This window comes from Equus caballus, chromosome 20 (assembly GCF_041296265.1).
Source record: "Equus caballus isolate H_3958 breed thoroughbred chromosome 20, TB-T2T, whole genome shotgun sequence".
Lineage (NCBI taxonomy): Eukaryota > Metazoa > Chordata > Mammalia > Perissodactyla > Equidae > Equus > Equus caballus.
In genome coordinates, this window is record NC_091703.1 from 35,431,727 (window position 1) to 35,453,427 (window position 21,701).

General features: G+C 40.2%; 1 protein-coding gene and 1 pseudogene across 3 annotated transcripts in view; one reads left to right on the top strand and one right to left on the bottom strand.

Annotated features, from left to right (window-relative positions):
* Positions 1-21,701, top strand: part of LOC106782300 (uncharacterized) — a 246,797-nt gene that overhangs the window by 199,072 nt on the left and 26,024 nt on the right. Inside the window, exon 5 of one of the 3 annotated variants that reach the window (XR_011430001.1) lies at positions 12,871-13,101. The exons of 1 other annotated variant lie outside the window; for it this stretch is intronic. The gene's annotated coding sequence lies outside the window, so the exon portion shown is untranslated. Of the gene's footprint in view, positions 1-12,870; positions 14,068-21,701 lie in introns of those variants that run through there. One more of the 3 variants, XM_070245382.1, reaches the window with a different exon arrangement.
* Positions 11,450-12,341, bottom strand: LOC138919634 (tetraspanin-17 pseudogene; annotated as a pseudogene).

Below are 21,701 nucleotides of genomic sequence, written 5' to 3' on the forward strand. Positions count from 1 at the left end.
GTGTCCATCTTCCTCTATTTTTATATGTGGGATGCCTGTCAGCATGGCTTGATAAGCAGTATGTGGGTCTGTGCCCAGGATCCGAACTGGTGAACCCTGGGCCACCAAAGCAGAGTGTGTGAACTTAATCACTATGTCACCAGGCTGGCCCCAAGGAAATCATATTTTTATAGAATTTATAATGACATGAGAAAAGCACATGGTATAATGTTACATGAAAAAAAGTTTAAATAAGTTAAAATATAAATTAATCTGAAAATCATAAAATATATTAGACTAGTAATAATGGTTATCTCTCATTGTGATATTGTGGACAATTTATTTTCTTCTTTACATGTTCTGATATTTTCCTTGTTTGCACAGTGATTTTGCTTTGCCATTTTAAATAAGGAAAATAGTAGATAGGTAGATGGATAAGATATAGCTATATGAAAACTCTCAGCGGGGGAGACAGTGTCAAAATGGTGGTGTAGGCAGATTCTGAAGTCACCTCCTCCCACAGACACAACAAATTTACAACTACTCTTAGAACAATTAGTCCTGAGAGAGAACTGAAAACTGGATAAAAAGAACCCCCACAATAAGGGGCAGTGCTGTCCGAGGTGGAAGAGGCAGAAATTCCTTTCTGGAGAGAGCAAAAGCCGTCTTTGTGAGCTGCAGTGTTTCAGGACTGGCCAGGAACAATCTTAAGGTACAAAGCCTTCTCTGGAGGAGTCAGGAATCTGAGTGGGGGAGCATTATTGCTATAAGCAGCTTTTGGACTCCGCACAACTGAGGCAAATGTCATAATAACTGGCTTTGCTAGTTTTTAACTACAATGGGGAATACCCCCAGAAAAACTATCAGTCATAAGGGGAAAAAAGTCTCTGATCTTAAAAGGCCCATGCGCCAATTCACCCATTTTGGAAAATAACCTAAAATCACCAGAAAGAAAAGTGCACAGTCCTTTGGTGAAGAGAGACTCACCTGATAGGCTCTGGGTGCCTCTTTGTGAGAGGTAGGATCTCTTCAGGGACTGAGACCTTGGTGGCAGCCATTATTGTGACCTAGGACAGGCATGCTGACACAGATGCTGGCAGACGCCCTTGGAGTTCTTCCTCTGGCCTGTTTGCCCTGGGGTCTGCCCCACCCACGAGAGCACTGATTTAATCCAACTCAGTCAGGGCAGGCAGCCCATCCTAGAGATGGGCCACACCCAACAGCTAGCCCTCAGGCAACTTGTGGGCCTGCATAGGTGGGCTACCTGGAACCTCTGCAGCCAGGCTAGTGGGTCAGCCTCTGCTAGGCAGGGCATGCATGAGGAGTGTGTGGAGTGTGTGGGGCCTCTGAGTGGAGTGACTGGGTCTGCTTCAGTGAGTTGGGGTGCGCACATGTGACAGGACTATATTGATGGGGTGTGTGGCCATGTGGACAGTGGGACTTGTCAGCTGCAGCTGACTTGTGCTTCTCAAATAGTCGCATAGATGATCAACCTCACCTTCCAAAGCCTGAAACAATTGAGTGCTCTCATGCCTGGGGCCAACCCCACTCAGCTGCAATCCCAAGAGAGCTAAGAACAGCTTTGCAGGCCAGAGGCTTACAGCAATTGTAAGCCTCAGAGCATAGCACCAGCCACACTGGAGGCCTACTCACTTAACAGAAAAACAGCAACAGGAATGTGCTATAAATCCTTGCAGCCAGCTGTGCTGGGGCTCCCCATGCCCAATAAAGTGACTGAAAGGTCCATAGCAGCCACACTCAGCTAATCATTACAGCCAGCCAGCCAAGGGACAGCCTGGCCTTCCCAGGCACTTTCAGCAATAGCAACCTTGCCACAACGGAATAACCCAAGTAGCCCACAGAGGGGACACTGCTGTAACATTAGGAACTGGTGATGAGAGAGAAGTACACTGCTGGGCCTCATAAGGCATCTCTTACGTAAAGCCACCTCTCCAAGATTGGGAGGATAGCTGACCTACCTAATACACAGAAAAAAGCACAGAGAAAGATGTAAAATGAGGAGACAAAGGAACATGTTCCAAGTAAAGGAACAGGACAAAACCCCAGAAAAAGAACTAAATGAAACAGAAATAAACAGTCTACTTGAAAAAGAGTTCAAACGAAAAGTCATAGCAGTGCACACTGATCTTGGGAGAAGAATGGATGAACTCAGAACTTTGACATAGGGGCCGGCCTCATGGCTGAGTGGTTAAGTTTGTGCACTCCGCTGCAGGTGGCCCAGTGTTTTGTTGGTTCGAATCCTGGGTGCGGACATGGCACCACTCATCAAGCCACGCTGAGGTGGCATCCCACATGACACAACTAGAAGGACCCACAACTAAGAATATACAACTACGTACTGGGGGGCTTTGGGGAGAAAAAGGAAAAAATAAAATCTTTAAAAAAAAAAGAACTTCAACAAAGAATTGGAAAATGTAAAAAAGATCCAATCAGAAATGAAGAATATAATACTTGGAATGAAAAATTCACTAGAGGGACAGAATAGCAGAGTAGATGATACGGAAAAATGTATCAGCAAGCTGGACAAAAGACTAGAGAAAATCACCCAAGCAGAGCAGGTAAAAGAAAAAGAAGTATAAAGAATGAGAACAGTCTGAGGGACCTCTGGGACAACATCAAGTGCACTAACATCCGTATTATAGGTGACCCAGAAGGAGAAGAGACAGACAAAGGGGTAGAGAATCTATTTGAAGAAATACTAGCTGAAAACTTTCCTAACCTAAGGAAGGAAACAGACATCCAAGCACAGGGAGCACAGAGAGCACCAAACAAGATAAACCCAAAGAGGCCCACACCAAGACACATTATCATTAAAATGTCCAAAATGAAAGATAAAGAGAGAATCCTAAAAGCTGCAAGAGCAAGGCAACAAGTGACATACAAAGGAAACCCCATAAGGCTATCAGCTGACTTCTCAGCAGAAACCTTACAGGCTAGATGGGAGTGGCATGATAAATTTAAAGGGCTGAAAGGGAAAAACCTACAACTAAGAATACTCTACCCAGCAAGATTATCATTCAGAATGGAAGGAGAGATAAAGAGTTTCCCAGACAAGCAAAAACTATAAAGGAGTTTATCACCAAGAAACCAGATCTACAAGAAATGCTGAAGGGACTTATTCAAGTGGGAAAGAAAAGACCACAAATAGGAATAATAAAATTATTTAAAAAAGGCAATAAAATTACTGGTAAAGGCAAATATACAGTGAAGGTAGCAAATCAACCACCTATGAAGCTAATATGAAGGTCAAAAGACAAGAGTACTAAAATTATCTATTTCCATGATACGAGGGTAATGGATACACACACACACACACACACACAAAGGTTAGATATGATATCAAAAACATAAAATGTGGGAGTAGGGGAGTAAAAGATTAGAGCTTTTAGCAAGAGGTCAAACTAGAGACTATCAACTTAATATAGATTGCCATATATGTAGGTTGTTATATATGAACCTCATGGTAATCACAAACCAGAAAGCTATAATAAATACACAAAAAACTAAGAGATAGGAACCCAAACATAATACTAAAGATTCTATCAAACCACAAGGGAAGAGAGCAAGAGAAGAAGAAAGGAACAGAGAACAACTACTAAAACACCCAGAAAAAAGTAAAAAAATGGCAATAAATGCATACTTATCAGTTGCTACTTTAAATGTCAGTGGACTACATGCTCTAATCAGAAGGGAAAGGGTGGCTGACTGGATAAAAATACAAGACCCATATATATGCTGCATACAAGAGACACACTTCAGACCTAAAGACACTCACAAACTGAAAGTGAAGGGATGGAAAAAGATGCATGATGCAAATGGCAATGAAAAGAAAGCTGAGGCAGCAATACTTATCTCAGACAAAATAGACTTTAAAACAAAAACTGTAACAAGAAACAAAGAAGGGCACCACATAATGATAAAGGGAACAATCCAACAGGAGGATATAACACTTGTAAATACCTATGCATCCAACATAGGAGCACCTAAATATATAGAGCAATTATTAACAGACATAATAGGAGAAATAGTAACACAATAATAGTAGAAGACTTTAACACTCCACTTACACCACTGGATAGATCATCCAAACAGAAGATCAATAAGGAAAGGTGGGCCTTAAATGACACCTTAGACTGGATGGACTTTGTAGATATACATAGAACCTTCCATCCAAAAACCACCAAATACACATTATTTTCAAAGGCACATGGAAGGTTCTCCAAGATAGATCACATATTAGGCCACAAAACAGGTCTCAATAAATTTTAGAAGATTGAAATAATGCCAAGCATGTTTTCTGACCACAACCGTGTGAAACTAGAAATCAACTACAGGAAGAAAATCAGAAAAGCCACAAGTGTGTACAGATTAAAGAAAATTCTAGTGGACAATGATTGGGTCAACAAAGAAGTCAAAAGAGAAATCAAAAAACACTTGTTGACCAATGGAAATGGAAATATGACTTGCCAAAATTTACAGGATACAGCAAAAGTGGTTCTAAGAGGGAAATTTATAGTAATACAGGCCTACCTCAACAAACAAGAAAAATCTCAAATAAACAATCTAACAGTGTACCTAAAGGAACTGGAAAAAGAAGAACTAACAAAGCCCCAAATCAGTAGAAGGAAGGAAATAATAAAAATCAGAGCAGGATACAATGAAAAAGAGACTACAAAAACAATATAAAAAAGTCAGTGAAACTAAGAGCTGGTTCTTTGGACAGATAAACAAAACTGACAAACCTTTAGCTAGACTCACCAAGAAAAAAAGACAGAAGGCTCAAATAAATAAAATCAGAAATGAAAGAGAAGAAGTTACAATGGACACCTCAGAAATACAAAAGATTGTGAGAATACTACAAAAAGCTATACACCAACAATTGGATAATCTAGAAGAAATGGATAAATTCTTAGAATCATACAATGTTCCAAAACTGAACCAGGAAGAAACAGAGAATTTAAATAGACCAATCACCAGTAAGGGAATCAAGACAGTCATCACAAACCTCATCAAAAATAAAAGTCCAGGACACATGGCTTCCCTAGTGAATTCTACCAAACATTCAAAGAAGACTTAACATCTATTCTTCTCAAACTCTTCCAAAAAATTGAAGAGGGGAGGAAGCTTCCAAACTCATTCTATGAAGCCAACATTACCTTCATACCAAAACCAGACAAGGACAACCCAAAAAAGAAAATTACAGGCCAATATCACTGATGAACGTTGATGCAAAAACTCAACAAAATACTCACAAATTGAATACAACAATACGAAAAGATCGTACATCATGATCAAGTGGGTTTCATTCCAGGGATGCAGGGATGGTTCAACATCTGCAAATCAATCAACGTGATGCACCACATTAACAAAATGAAGGATAAAAATCACATGATTATCTCAATAGATGCAGAGAAAGCATTTGACAAGATACAGCAACGATTTATGATAAAAACTCTGAATAAAATGGGTATAGAAGGAAAGTACCTCAATATAATAAAGGCCATATATGACCCATCAACAGCTAATATCATTCTCAATGGAGAAAAACTGAAAGCTATGCCTGTAAGAACAGGAGCCAGACAAGGATGCTCATTTTCATCATTCTTTTTAGCACAATGTTGGAAGTCCTAGCCAGAGCAATCAGTCAAGAAAAAGAAACAAAAGGGATCCAGATTGGAAAGGAAGAAGTGAAACTATCACTATTTGCAGAGGACATGATTTTATATATAGAAAACCCTAAAGAATCCACTAAAAAATTTCTAGAAATAATAAAAGAATACTGTCAAGTTGCAGGATGAAAAATCAACATACAAAAAGCAGTTGCATTTCTATACACTAACAACAAAGTAGCAGAAAGAGAAATTAAGAATACAATTCCATTTACAATTGCAACAAAAAGAATAAAATACCTAGGAATAAATTTAACCAAAGAAGTGGAATATCTGTACACTGAAAACTATAAAACATTGTGAAAGAAATTGAGGAAGACACAAAGAAATGGAAATATATTCCATGCTCTTGGATTGGAAATAGTAACATAGTTAAAATGTCCGTACTTCCTAAAGCAATCTACAGATTCAGTGCAATCCCTATCAAAGTTCCAATGATATTTTTTGCAGAAATAGAATAAAGAATTCAAAAATTTATATGGAACAACAAAAGACCCCAAATAGCCAAAAGAATCCTGAGAAAAAAGAACAAAGCTGGACGATTCACACTCCCTGATTTCAAAATATACTACAAAGCTGTAGTAATCAAAACTGCATGGTACTGCACAAAAACAGACACACAGATCAATGGAACAGAATTGAGAGCCCAGAAATAAACCCACACATCGATGGACAGCTAATCTTTGACAAAGGAGCCAAGAACATACCACGGAGAAAGGAAAGTCTCTTCAATAAATGGTGCTGGGGAAACTTGACAGCCACATGCAAAAGAATGAAAATAGACCATTATCTTACACCATACACAAAAAGTAACTCAAAATGGATTAAATACTTCAATGTAAGCCCTGAAACTGTAAAAATTCTGGAAGAAAACATAGGCAGTATACTCTTTGATGTCACTATTTGCAGCATATTTTCAAGTACCATGGCTGACTGGGAAAGGGAAACAATAGAAAAAATAAACAAATGGGACTACATCAAACTAAAAAGCTTCTGCACAGCAAAGGAAACCATCAACAAAATGAAAAGACAACCTAACAATTGGGATACGATATTTGCAAACCATATATCTGATATGGGGCTAATATCCAAAATATATAAAGGACTCATACATCTCACCATCAAAAAAACTAACAACCCAGTTAAAAAATGAGCAGAAGATCTGAACAGACATTTCTCCCAAGAAGATATATGGATGGCCAACAGGCACATGAAAAGATGTTCAACATCGCTATCAGGGAAATGCAAATCAAAACTACAATGAGATATCACCTTATGCCTGTCAGAATGGCTATTATTAGCAAGACAGGAAATAACAAGTGTTGGGGAGGATGTAGAGAAAAGGGAACTCTCACACTGCTGGTGGGAGTGCAAACTGGTGCAGCCACTATGGAAAACTGCATGGAGATTCCTCAAAAAGGTAAGAATAGAACTACCATATGATCCAGCTATTCCACTACTGGGTATTTATCCAAAGAACATTACAATATGAATGTGCAAAGATACATGCAACCCTATCTATGTTCATTGCAGCATTATTCACAATAGCCAAGACTTGGAAGCAACCTAGGTGCCCATCAAGGGACGAACTGATAAAGAAGATGTAGTATTTATACACGATGGAATTCTACACAGTCATAAAAAGCTACGAAATCTGGCCATTTGTGACAACATGGATGGACCTCAAAGGTATTATGCTAACAGAAATAAGTCAGAGGGACAGTCAAATACTCTTTTATCTCATCCATAAATATAAGATAAAAACAACAACAAACAAACACATAGAGACAGAGATTGGATTGGTAGTTACCAGAGGGGAAGCAGGGAGAGAGGAGTACGAAAGGGATGATTAGGCACAAGTGTGTGGTGTTGGATTGTAATTAGTCTCTTGGTGGTGAACGTTATGTAATCTACATAGAAATCAAAATAAAATGATGTACACCTGAAATTTTTACAATGTTATAAACCAATGTTACTGTAATAAAAAACAAACAAACAAAAACAACTCTCAGATGGGAACATTTACATAGTTTTCTTTCCTGCTTGTCTTTGTGTCTGTTTCTGCCCAGATAGGCCAAAGTTGCCTAGAGAGTTGCAGGGGAAGTCTCATTGCACAATGAGGTTGCCCTGAAATAAGAGCTGCCTTTGGAGAATTTCCATTCATACTGGTTCACTAGGCTACAATGATTGACCTTGACATTTTGGTAGGTAATACTGCTACATAATGTGAATAACACACAAGCACCCATAGATTACTTTAATGCTTATATTGTTCATTGAACAAATATTTATTCAGTATCTACTACATTCAAGGCTCTATGCGTCAAGTAACACGCATTTAAAATGACGTAAAATAATGTATTTTGAAATCTAATAGAAACCTTAAAAATGTAATCCTGTGTCAGTGAACCCTTCCACAAGTTCTTCAGAAATATTACATTTTGATTTGTCTTCCTTTCCTGGTGCTTCTCGTAATAGCTACGGCAAGGGACAACTTTGCCAGTTAATCCTTAAACATTTTTCCCTCTTATAGAAACAGTGCATGCTCAACACTGAGAACTTTGAAAATAGGGGAGTAGAAAAATAAGAAAACATAGAGAAAAATTGTTTAACATTTCAGTGTATTTCTTTCCAGTTTTTTGCTTATACATTTATATACATATTTCATAGTTGTAATAAAACGACATATTTAAATTGTAATGTACCATTTTTTTAAAAAGTTTTCAATCTTGTTTTTTTAAAGATTGTCACCTGAGCTAACATCTGTTACCAATCTTCCGGTTTTTTTTCTTCTTATCCCTGAAGACCCACAGTACATAGCTGTATATTTTAGTAGTATGTCCTTCTGGTTCTGCTATATGGGATGCCGCCTCAGCATGGCCTGATGAGTGGTGTTAGGTCCACGCCTAGGATCTGAACCGGCAAAACCCCAGGCCATGGAAGCTGAGTGTGTGAGCTTAACCGCTCAGCCATGGGGCTGCCCTCATACCATTTTTTTGAACTGACATTTTTAAATTTAAAAAGGTGCATACCTGTCATGAAAATCTAAAAAATACAGACAACTATAAAGATGAAAACAAAAATTTTCTTCTTGTAACTGTACCTTAACCATATAAATAGTTCAGAGTCTTTTGTTGCCAAATCTAGCATACATGCAGAAAAGTGCGCAAACTTCAAGTGCACAGCTCAATGGATTTTTATGAGTGTACTTTCACATAACCCTATCGAGGTCAAGATATAGAACATTTCCAGCACCCTAGAAACTCTGTTGTGTTCTCTCTCCTGATCACCCCTGCCAAAGGTAACTGCCCTTTTTATTTCTGTGCATGGATTAGTTTTCCCTCTTCTTAGACTTCATATGAATGGAATCGTAGAGTATATACTGTTTGTTGTCTGGCTTTTTTCACTCAAAATTATGTAGTGAGATTTATCCATGTCATTGTTTATGCAGCTATAGTTTATTCTTTTTCATTGCTGTACTGTATTCCATTTTATGAATATACTACAATTTATTTGTCTATTTTACTGTGCATGAATATTTGGGTTATATCCAGTCTTTGGCTCTTGCAAATAAAGCTTCCATGAACACTCTTGTACACATTTTTTGGTAAGCATATGCACCAATTTCTGTTGTGTATTTATCTGGGAGTGGAATTACTGGATCTTAGTTAGGCTACACTTAGCTTTAGTAGATACTACTAAACAGTTTTTAAAAGTGGCTATAATAATTTACACTCCTACAGACAGTGTCTAGGAGTTCTAGTTGCATGTGCTTTCTAAAAATTCCCCAGTTGTTGGTTTTCAAGCTAGCGCTTAGAGGGTATGATGTTAAAGATGATTGACTTCACCCATCATGAATTTAATTAATCTGCCAATCTAGACTATATTAGAGTACCTATTGATACATAACAAATTGCTCCAAAGTTTAGCTGCTCAGGACAACAGGCATTTATTATCTCACACAGTTTCTGAGGGTCAGGAATTTAGGAGTGCTTTAACTGGGTGGTTCTTGTTTAAGTCTTTTGCCAGGTTGCAGTCAAGGTGTTGATTGGAGTTGTAGTCATTTGAAGGCTTGACCAGGGCTGAAAAATGTGCTTCCAAGATGTGTTACTCATATGGTTGTTGGCAGAAGACCTCAATTCTTTGCCATGTGGGCTTCCTAAGAGTTGTGCTCATAACATGACAACTGGCTTTTTTTTTTTTTTCCAGCATTGTGAGCCGCATTTATTGTCAGGTGTAGACACCGCCCACGTCGGTGCCTGTCAGGAACCCCAGGACACTGTCCCGCCTGTGTCTGGGAGCCATGGCGCCAAGTGCGTGCCCCACACACTGCTCCTGCAGCAGCTCCCGGCATCCCTGAATGGCAGAGCAGCCAGGGCCCTGCGGGTGACTGTCCCAAAGGGACCTATGGGGCACAGGGGCCAAAGCAGGGCCCCAAGCCTGTCTTTCAGCTTGCAGGGTTTTAAAATTTTTTTAATTAGTTGCCAACAACTTAAAAATCAGGACATCTCACATAAAAATCTGGATTTCTGGTTTCTCTAGATTTCTGGCATTAGCCCCACATTCTCACTTTACAGCAATTAGCTACAATTCAATGACAGCCACCAACTTCAGGTGGGGACTTGTGCTTTGCCATAGTCCCCACCACACCCTATTGTCTCTCAAGGCCAGTTGCCATTACAACTTGATTGTGCAGATACTTCTCTTGTCCCAAAGCCATGTCTCTGTGTCCGTCTGCAGTAACAGCAGGAAAGTCAAAGTCGCACTGCAAAGGCCTCACAACTCAAAGGCCTACGTCATTCGCTTCTATAACCTGCCTGGCCCCAAGGACATCTGAGTTGGAGACCTGGGAACTAGCTCCAACCCCTCCTCCCATCCACCAAGGGCAGCCCGAGGAGGGGTGCATAGAGCCACTCCACACACAGCCCTTCACGCAGCTAGGAGGCAGAGCTGAGAGCAGCAGTCATACTCCATCTCTGGGCCGGTGTGCTCCTTAGCAGTCTTCCAGCTCCGCAAAGCCCAGAGCCCGAGGAGTACCAGGAGGGCCGCAGCATGCGCTCAGCCCACCGAGCCCGACCAGGAAGGCTGTGCTGGGGCGCCCTCTGGTGGCCAGGAGGCAGTGCTGCAGGCCACTGAGAAGACTGAACTTCCTTCCAAGTGAGGGCCGAGAAGTCAACCATCGATGGCCCCCAAATCAGTCTCCTCCCAACCCCAGGGGTGCCAAGCTCTGGGCTTCCAGTTGCTTCCTTCCAAAAGCCTTCCTGATGTCTATCCCACCCCTCAGCCACTCTCCTGGGCACACGGGCAGCCTCTCAGTCCCCAGGAGGGCCAGACCCCTCCCAGGCTGCCTCTTCAGCACAGGGTCGAGCCTCCCGTTCTTCACATCCCTGGGCCTTGCCCTGGGCTTGGCCCACAGCAGCCCCGCAGTGTCGGCAGGGAATAACCCTACAGAGGCGTGGGAGGCCAACCCCAGGCTACCAGGTCAGGTACCGCACTCAGGCGAGCAGAATGAGCCACGGGGTCTCAGGGAACAGGAAGTGTGTGTCCCAGGAGACACTGTCACTGAAGAGCCACTGTGGCCAGATGGCCAATATTCACGAGAAGCCAGGGATCTGGACTTTCATGGGAAATAGACCAAGTGTTAAAGCTTGGCTTGAATGTATACACCACCCAGGCCGAGAACACGCACTGGCAGGGTGGGCAGGGCTGGGCCCCAGGCGGAGAGCTCTGCTGAAGCCCAGCGCTGACAGAACCTCCGAGATGGTGGGCAAAAGCCAGTGCTTTCAAGGTTTTGTTTATTTGAGTAGTTTGTAGCCATCATCATGTTTGATCCAGTTGGCCTTCACTGCCTTGATGTCGCTCACGAAGTTCTGGGCCAGGCAGATATCGAAGATCTGGAAGAGGGCGATGCCCACAAAGACCCCAGCCATGACGATCAGGTTGTCCTGCAGCCACTTCTCGAACTGGCCCACGCAGCCTTTGGTGTGGATAGAGCCCTGCTGCTCCAGCTCCAGTTTGAGCCGGACATCGTAGCCACACTGGGTGTTGAGGACATCTTCCGCAGGGTCCCTGACGCAGCAAGAGAAGGGCACCCTGCAGCGCTCCCGGCTCGGGTTCAAGTCAGTGCAGTTGAAGTAGATACTGAGGTTCCAGTCGTTGGGCCCTCGGGCTCCGCAGCAAGACCAGTATTCTTGAGCAAAGTCAATGAGGTTCTGGAGGTCAATGTCGTCCCGATAGGCCTTGACGTTGTTGTTGATGAAGAGGTTGAGCTGGTCTCGAATCCAGTCCTTGAAGACAAAGGCCAGGATCCCTGTCGCCAGCTCCAGGAAGAAGATGAGGCCAAGGAACACGGAGAAAAACTTGAGCAGGCAGGTGTTCTCCCGGAGAGCCCCTATGCAGCCGGCAAAGCCCAGCACGGACATGATGCCTCCCACTACTACAAACAGCCACACAGAGTCAAGGCCTCCCAGATCTGTCAGCACCGAGAGGTTGGAGAGAACGCCCTTCTCACCCCAGGCCCAGAGGCCGATGGCCAGAAACAGGGCTCCCAGCACCCAGAAGACAATGTTGAAGCCAAACAGGAAGTATTTCCCGCAGCAGCTGACCTCGGGTTCCTCGAAGTGCTGGTGCTTGCCCGGCATGGTGAGCGACCGCCCGCCGGCCAGGAACCGGAGCCGGGGGCCTGGCCCAGCCCTCCGCGGGCTGCCCTGGGCTAGCGCCGCCCCGGGCTGAGGCCACACAGAGCCGCCCACCCCGCAGGGACCGCCCCCGGCACCCCGACAACTGGCTTTTTGCAGGGAGTGATCCAAGAGAAAGACTGAGAGAACAAGAGAGAAGATTTGATGTCTTTTATAATCTAATCTTGGAAGAGAGAGACCAACCTTGGTATAACGGGGATTACACAAAGGTGTGAATACGAGAAATTGGGTATTATTAGGGCCATTTTAGAGGTTGGCTACTGCAATTACTATCTATTTTATTTTCCCATGCTTATTTGACCCAATGTGAACCTTGAAGCCTTTGAGGAAGTACGGTATTGGGATTTGGCAGTTTACCATAGATCTAGGTTGTGATTCCCTCAGCTCAGCACTTGTAGTCAACATTGTATCATGTATGTCAACCAGTCTTTCTCTTTGCTGCTTGCAAATTTTATTTTTTGAAGACTATAAAGACTTTGATCTAAATTTATTTTCTTTTTCAGAATTTCATGATATAAAATTTATTTTGCTGAGAAACATACCCGGTGCAAAGGTGATCAACTGCCAAGATCTCACCCAGTCCAGGCTCAGCTCTGCTTCACTCTCATTTGGGTCTTACTGCCAACAAGTAGAAAACCAGAATCATGCAAGACTCCTAAGTCACCTGTTACCAAGATTTGCTCTTGAATGACTCTTTAATGACTCAGAAACATAGTGGATTCTTCACCAAAAGTGTGAGTAGTGGCTTGGTTGTCTTTAGAATGGATTGAATCAGAGAAGGATAAAAAATTATGGCAAGGAAAACAGAATATGTAAGGTCCTTGATCACATGGAGAATGAACAAATGAAACCATTATTAGCTGAAAGGTGATATGATTTTCTTTTTAAGTATGTGCAGGTTTAGGCCATTCTCAGAAATCTTTCCTCTTTTGAAATCAGTTATATGTATCACAAGCCTATGGGTTTATTTTCAACTACAGGGAAGAGGTACTTGTAATGACCAGGAAAAGAAGAAATAGAATTAAACTATGCCTATCTTATTTAGTCAAAGACCTGCAGTAGTTTTCACTTTGTTAACAATTTACTGCTTCTGATCTACCAGACTTATCAGAGCTTCTGAGCTTCTGAAGTTGAAAAGTATAGAGAACCTGCATGCAGTGCAGTTGCCTCAACTGTACATGACTTGCCTTTTTCTCTTTTTGTGCCCAATGATAGAGTTTTTCTAGTTTGCTATATCTCTTTCGTAGTCCATTTGCCTGGTTTTGCTTTTATAAACTTTGATAGCTCAGGAACTCTATTTGATTAACTCGTATAGTAAGAGATGACTGAACCCTCCAAAATTATTTCATGAAGAAAAGTTTCAGGAGGTTAGAACTTGTTTGAATGAGATATATCTTTACTGAGGACTAGGAGTAGTTGCCTCCCCAAGGATGTTTTTTCCTAGAAAACGGAACCAATCAAGAAACAGAATTAGGGGCAGGCCTCGTGGCCGAGTGGTTAAGTGTGCTCGCTCCACTTTGGTGGCCCAGGGTTTTGTCCCTTTGGATCCTGGGCGGGGACATGACACTGCTCATCAAGCCACACTGAGGCAGCGTCCCACATGCCGCAACTAGAAGGACCCACAACTGAAAATTTACAACTATGTCCTGGGGGTCTTTGGGGAGAAAAAGGAAAAATAAAATCTTAAAAAAAAAAAGAAACAGAATTATGGTTTAGGAATTGATTAGTGAACCAAGAATTCACATCATAATGTCTTAAATGTTTTCAAGGGATAACCTAATTAGGTAATTACAGTAACTGGGTCTGCTAAGTCACTTAGAATCAGAGTACCTTCTTACCTAACAAAGATGAAGAAAAGCTGATACATATTTAATTTTTAATCTTTCAACTATTAGATGCGTGGATTATAATGTATTCATTTGGCTACAGTAGCGATCTTTTTAATATATTTCAACATTCAATCTTCTTGGATATAAAGTTCCTGTCTTCTTGGAACTTACTTTCTAGAGGTGGGGAGGGCAAAATAAACAAGGCGACAAATAAATCTTATGATTTTAGAAACTGGTAAGTGCTATGGAGAAAATAAAACAGACTAATGAGATAGAAGTAAATGGTGGAAGTTTAATTAGGGTGTTCAGAGGCTTCCCTTAGGAAGTTTAAGCAGTTAAGCAGATCTGAATGTTCGGAAAGGGGCAGCCTTAAAAAGATCCTGGAAAGACAGAGGTTTAGGTGAAAGAAGTGGTAAATACAATCATCAGTTTATCAACACATCATAAATCATGAGATGTGTAAATGCTTTACGATTATGACAGAACTGAGAAAATTGAGTTATACATGTGGCTAATGTTTGGATGAAAATAATAACATTATATAACTCTTTGGGGGATACGTTTTATGTCTCAGGTACTTATGCACATTATCTGTTATTTAAACTAGTTCAGGGGCTGACCCAGTGGCGCAGCGGTTAAGTTCACATGTTCCACTTCTCGGTGGCCTGGGGTTCACTGGTTCGGATCCTGGGTGTGGACATGGCACCGCTTGGCAAAAGCCATGCTGTGGTAGGCGTCCCACATGTAAAGTACAGGAAGATGGGCATGGATGTTAGCTCAGGGCCAGGCTTCCTCAGCAAAAAGAGGAGGACTGGCAGTAGTTAGCTCAGGGCTAAGCTTCCTCAACAAAACAAAACAAAACAAAAACAACTAGTTCAGTTATTTATTCATTCTGCAAATACAGATGTATCATCTAGTAGGTGCCAGGGACATTACATATGCTGGACAGCAATGTTGGAGTAGATGACACAACCCAACTTTCATGGAACTTAAACCTTAGTGATGAGAGCCAGAAAGTGTAACAGATAAGGTTCAGAGTTTTCATACATTGTTGGTGCTATGAATAACATAAAATAAGGAAATAAGTCAGAGAAAGACTAAGGAAGAAATTACTTGGCTAGAATGGTCCAAAAGGTTTCTCTGGAAAAGAGACATTTGAGATGAGACCTGAATGACATGAAGGAGTCAGTCTTGCAAGGAACATTCCAGGCAGGGGAAATAACAGATCAAATGTCCTGAAGCGGGAATGAATTTGGTGCATTGGCTGCACAGAGCAAAGGCCAGTTTGGGTGGGTTGAATACAGGGATGAGATGAAAATGATAGGACATGAAGTTGGAAATTTAGGTGGGACCATATTAAGTAGGGCTTTCTACATCGTGCTAAAGATGTAGAAAGAGTATGGATCTTCTTGTTCTTGTACTAGCCAACTAGAAGAGGGCTTAAAATGGGGACCAATATATGTTTTTAAAAAGCTGCTCTGTGGACAATGGACTTAGTGGGCAGGATAAGTAGAAGCAAAGAGACCTGTTAGGAAGAAGCTCAGTGGGTCCTGTGAAAGATGGTGATGATTGTTACTCTTGTTTTATTGATGAGGAAATGTAGGCACATATGTTGTTGAAGGCTACGCAGGAAGTAAGTTTATTTATTATGTGTCTGGGCCTGCTTTTCTTTGAGCTTATCCTATTTGCAGTTTCCTTAGCTTCTTGAATCTGTAACTCTTTAAATTTATATCTTTCACCAAATTTGGGAAGTTTATTGCAGTTATTTCTTCAAATTTTTTTTTCTGCAGCAATCTCTTCTTCTGGGACTCATGTGACATAAATTTTCAATCTTTTGGTATTGTCCCACATTTGCATGATGCTCTGTTCAGTTATTTTTCAATACTTTCTCTCTGTTCTTCAGACTGGATAATTTCTGTTTATCTAACTTCAAGTTCACTGACTCATTTTTGAGTCTTCTTCATTCTGCTATCAAGTCCATCCGGTTGATTTTTTAAATTTCAGATATTATTTTTTTTTAGTTTTAAAATTTCCATTTGGTTCCTTTTTTACAGTTTTTATTTCTCTTCTGAGAAATTCTATCTTTCCACTCATTTTAAGAGTTCACCTTTACTTCATGGAGTCCTGCAGTCTGTCACACTCTTCCGCATGACCGGGAACTACCCTTGGGGTGAAGCAGCAAAGGAAAAAGATATAAAACATTAGCAAGGATTCTCCTACATTCCTTGGACTAGAGGGGCCCTTCTTCCTCGTTTCTCTGGATAGAGGGAGGGTTTCCTTTCAGGGTTTTAGGTGGCTTCACTACCACCACACTTCTGTGGCAGTGCAGCGCCTCAAATAAATGGGGCCCTTCAGGCAGGGCCTAGGGGGGAAAAAGGGGAGAAAAACAATGGAGATTCTCCTCACCTCCCCCGCCCCCAACACACTCTCTGACTCAAAATGGCTCTTTTTTCCTGCTCCTATGGCCAGGAAAATGTCGTTTCTCTTAGAGTTTCTACTGTTTGCTTTCACTGTGCAGTTGTAAGACTTGGGCTGCCCTTGGGTCAAACCGGGATATAAGGAGAAAAAATCTTGAGATGTACCACCTGTATTGGTTAGTCTTCAAGTTTAGATTTTTCCCCATAATCTGCTTGCTATTGTTTACTTTCCAAAGTCCTCAAATAGTCACTTTTTGCATTTTGTCCAGAAATTTTAGTTGTAACCTGTGGGAGACATGGGCTGCAGTGGGCTTACTCCATGTTGGCCTGCACTGGAAGTCTATGTTTTATTATGGAATAACTTAAATCATAAATATCCCTTTGATATTATGTTCTTGAACTTCTTTTCATAATTAAATGGCTCAAGAGTTTTCTAAATATGTTATCTCTTTACCTATTTTTTTTTTCCCTTTTTACTCTCCGATCCACTCTAAATGGTTTCAGTGATAGAGGGGAGGGGTTAAAATCTAAAAATTACTAGATACAATGGATATTTTCCCCCACACCTTCACTGAGTACACTATAAACTTATTCCTGGTACTTATGGTATATAGTACAATATATGATCAGTGTGTCAGGATGGGGCCAGGCCTGGTGATGCAGCGGTTAAGTGCGCATATTCTGCTTTGGCGGCCCGGGGTTTGCTGGCTCGGATCCAGGGTGCAGACATGGCACCGCTTGGCAAGCCATGCTGTGGTAGGCGTCCCACATATAAAGCAGAGGAAGATGGGCACGAATGTCAGCTCAGGGCCAGCCTTCCTCAGCAAAAAGAGGAGAACTGGTGGCAGATGTTAGCTCAGGGCTAATCTTCCTCAAAAAAAGAAAATAAAATAAATAAATTTAAAAAAGCAGCCCACACGGTGTGTCAGGGAGTGAAGTTGGGGCATGGAATCCCCAGAGGCTGAGGGCTTCTGTCTTTCTCTCATGCTGTTGCTGGGGCTAGTATTCTAGGAATCCTGTTCCATGGAGGCCACGTGGGCCACCACATAGGTGCTGGGACGTAACACGTTGTCATACCAGGAAATGAGCTTGACGAAGTAGTCACATCATATTTTTTATTTGTTTTTCAGTAAGTAATTCATGCACGTTGTAAAAATATTCAGGAGATGAAAATTTAATCAGAAATTAATGTTTTAAATTTCAAGAGCAACAGCAATATATATAATGAAACTTAAATCCTTCTTCTACCTCTGTTATGAGGCAACCCAGAGGCAACCATTATTACTATCTGCTTGTCATGATTTCAGATATATTCTATGCATATGCACAACATATTTTTTTGTTGTGGTAAAATAGACGTAACATAAAATTTACCACCTTAACTGTTTTTTGCATGTGTGTGTGAGGAAGATTGGCCCTGAGTTAACATTTGTTGCCAATCTTCCTCTTTTTGCTTGAGGAAGAGTGTCCATGGGCTAACATCTGTGCCAATCTCCCTCTGTTTTTTGTATGTGGATGCCACTACATCATGGCCTGATGAGAGGTGTGTAGGTCTGTACTTGGGATCCGAACCTGCAAACCCGGGGCAGCAAAAGTGGAGAGCGTGAACTTAACCACTACGCAACCAGGCCTCCCCCGACCCTCCACTTTAGTCAAATTTAAGTGTGCAGTTCAGAGGTATTAAATACATTCACAGTGTTATGCAACCATCACCGCTATCCATCCTTGTAACTTTTTTCATCTTGTAAAACTGACACTATATACCCACTAAACAATAACTCTCATTCTCCTCTCCCCCCAGCCCCTTGCAACCACCGTTATACTTTCTGTCTTTTATGATTTTGATTACTCTTAAGCACAACATGTAAGTGGAATCATACAGTATTTGTCTTTTTATGACTGGCTTCTTTTACTTAGAATAATGTCCTCAGGGTTCATCCATGTTGTAGCATATTGCAGAATTCTCTTCGTTTTTATGGCTGAATAATATTCTATTGTATGTAGATAGCACATTTTGCTTATCATTCATTGGTCAATGGACACTTGGTTTGCTTCTGTGTTTTAACTATTGTAAACAATGCTGCTATGAACATGAGTGTGCAAATATCTCTCTGAGACCCTGCTCTCCATTTTAGGGGTTATATACCCAGAAATGCAATTGCTATCTCATATGGTAATTCTATTTTTAATTCTTTGTGGGATGACCATATTGTTCTCTACAGCAGCTGTACTATTTTACATTTCCACTAACAGTGCACAAGGGTTCCAATTTTTCCAAATCCTCACCAATCCTTGTTTTCCGTTTTTGTGATAGTAGCCATCCTAATAGGTGTGAGGTGGTATCTCATTGTAGTTTTTATTTACATTTCCCTAATGATTACTGCTGTTGAGCACCTTTTCGTGTGCTTATTGGCCATTTGTATATCTTCTTTGGAGAAATGTCTATTCAAGTCCTTTGCCCATTTTTAATCAAGTTGTTTATTTTTATGTTGTTGAGTTTCAGGAGTTCTCTATTCAGTCTGGATATTAATCCCTTATCAGGTATATGATTTGCAAATATTTTCTCCCATTATGTAAGCTGCTTTTTTACTCTATTGATGGTGTCTTTTGATGCACAAAATTTTAAAATTTTCATGAAGTCCAATTTTGTCTATTTTTTCTTTTGTGACGTGTGCCTTTGGTTTCATATCCAAGAAATCATTGCCAAATCCAATGTTGTGAAGCTTTTGTCTTATGTTTTTTTCTAAGAGTTTTATTGTTTTAGTTCTGACATTTAGGTCTTTATCCATTTTGAATTAGTTTATGTATATGATAGTAGGTAAGGGTCCATCTTCATTATTTTGATGTGGATATCCAGTTTTACCAGCACCGTTTGTTGTAAAGACTATCTTTTCCTCATTAAATGGTCCTGGTACCCTTGTCAAAAAACATTTGACCATATGTGCAAGAGTTTATTTCTGAGCTCTCCATTCTATTTCATTTGTCTATATGTCTGTCTTTATGCCAATACCATAATGTTTTGATTATTGTAGCTTTATAGGAAGTTGTGAAATCAGGAAGTGTGAGTTCTCTGGTTTTTTCTTATTTTTTAAGATTGTTTTAGCTATTCAGGGTCCCTTGAGGTTCCATATAGATTTTAGGATGGGTTTTTCTATTTCTGCAAAAAACATCATTAGGATTTTGGTAGAGATTTCATTGAATCTGTGCATTGTTTTGTTTATTATCGACATTTTAATGATATTAAATGTGCCAATTCATGAACATGAGATATGTTTCCATTTATTTATATCTTATTTAATTTCTTTCCACAATGTTTTGCAGTTTTCATTGTACAGTCTTTCACCTACTTGGTTAATTCTTGAGTATTTTATTCTTTTTGATGCTGTTGTAAATGGAATTGTTTTTGTAATTTCCCTTTTAGAGTGTTTATTGTTTTTGTATAGAAATGCAATTGATTTGTTGTGCTGACTTTGTATGCTGCTACTTTGCTGAATTAATTTATTAATTCTAGTAGTTTTTTGGTAAAGTCTTTAGGATTATTTACTTATAAGATCATATCACTGGTGAACAGAGATAGTTTTACTTCTTTGTTTTTGATTTGGATGGCTTTTATTTCTTTTTCTTGCCTACTTGTTCTGGCCAGAACGTCCAGGACTGTGTTGAATAAAAGGTAAAAGTGGCCGTCTTTGCCTTGTTCCTGAACTTAGAGGAAACACTTTCAAGTCTTTTGCCAATGAATATGATGTTCGCTGTGGATTTTTCATATATGGCTTTTATTGTGTTGAAGTAGTTTCCTTATATTCCTAGTTTGTTGAGTGTTTTTATCATGAAAATGTGTTGAATTTTTTCAGATTCTTTTTCTGCATCAATTGAGATCATCATATGGTTTTTTCCCTTCGTTCTGTTGATATGGCATGTTACATTGATTGGTTGTAATATGTTGAACCATCCTTGCACTCCAGGAAAAAATCCCACTTGGTCATGATGTATAATCCTCTTTATGTGCTGCTGAATTCTATTTGCTAGCATTTTGTTGAGGATTTATTGCATCAATGTTCATAAAGGAAATTTGTCTGTAGTTTTCTTGGAGTGTCTTTGTCTGGCTTTGGTATCAGAGTAATGCTGGCCTCATAGAATGAGTCCAAAAGTCTTCCCTCCTTTTAAATTTTTTGGAAAAGTTTGAAAAGGATTGGTATTAGTTCTTTAAATATTTGATAGAATTCACCAGTGAAGCCATCAGGTTCAGGGCTTTTTTTCTATGGGAGATTTTTGATTATTGATTCAATCTCCTCACTAATTATAGGTCTATTAAGATTTTCTATTCATGAATTAGTCTTAGTAGGTTTTGTGTTTCTAGGAGTTTGTGTGTTTCTTCTAGGTTGTCCAATTTGTTAGTGTATAATTTTTCATAGTAGTCTCTTATGATCCTTTTTATTTCTGAATAATTGTAGCAAGTTCTCCATTTTCATTTCTGATTTTATTCATTTAATTTTATTTTTTAAAAATTTTTAAATTTTTAAAAAAAATTTTAATTTTTTCTGAGAAAGGCTAGCCCTGAGCTAACATCCATGCCCATCTTCCTCTACTTTATATGTGGGACACTTGCCACAGCATGGTTTGACAAGCGGTGTGTAGGTCCACACCTGGTATCGGAACTGGTGAACCCTGGGCCATCTAGGCAGAATGTGTGAACTTAACAGCTACATAATCGGGCTGCCCCCTCATTTCTGATTTCAGTAATTTGAGCCTTCTCTCTTTTTTCCTTAATCCATCTAGCTAAAGGTTTGTCAATTTTGTTGTTCTTTTGGAAGAACCAACTTTTGGTTTTGTTAATTTTATCTGTTATTTTTCTATTCTATATTTTATTTATCTACTCTAATCTTTATTATTTTCTTCCTTTTGCTAACTTTGGGTTTAGTTTGTTTTTCTTTTTCTAGTTCCTTATGTTGTAAAGTAGGTTGTTAATTTGAGATCATTCTTGTCTTTTAATGTAAGCATTTATACCTATAAATTTCCACCTTAGCACTGTTTTTTGTGTATGTCCCATGAGTTTTGGTATGTTATATTTTCCTTTTCAGTTGTCCTTAA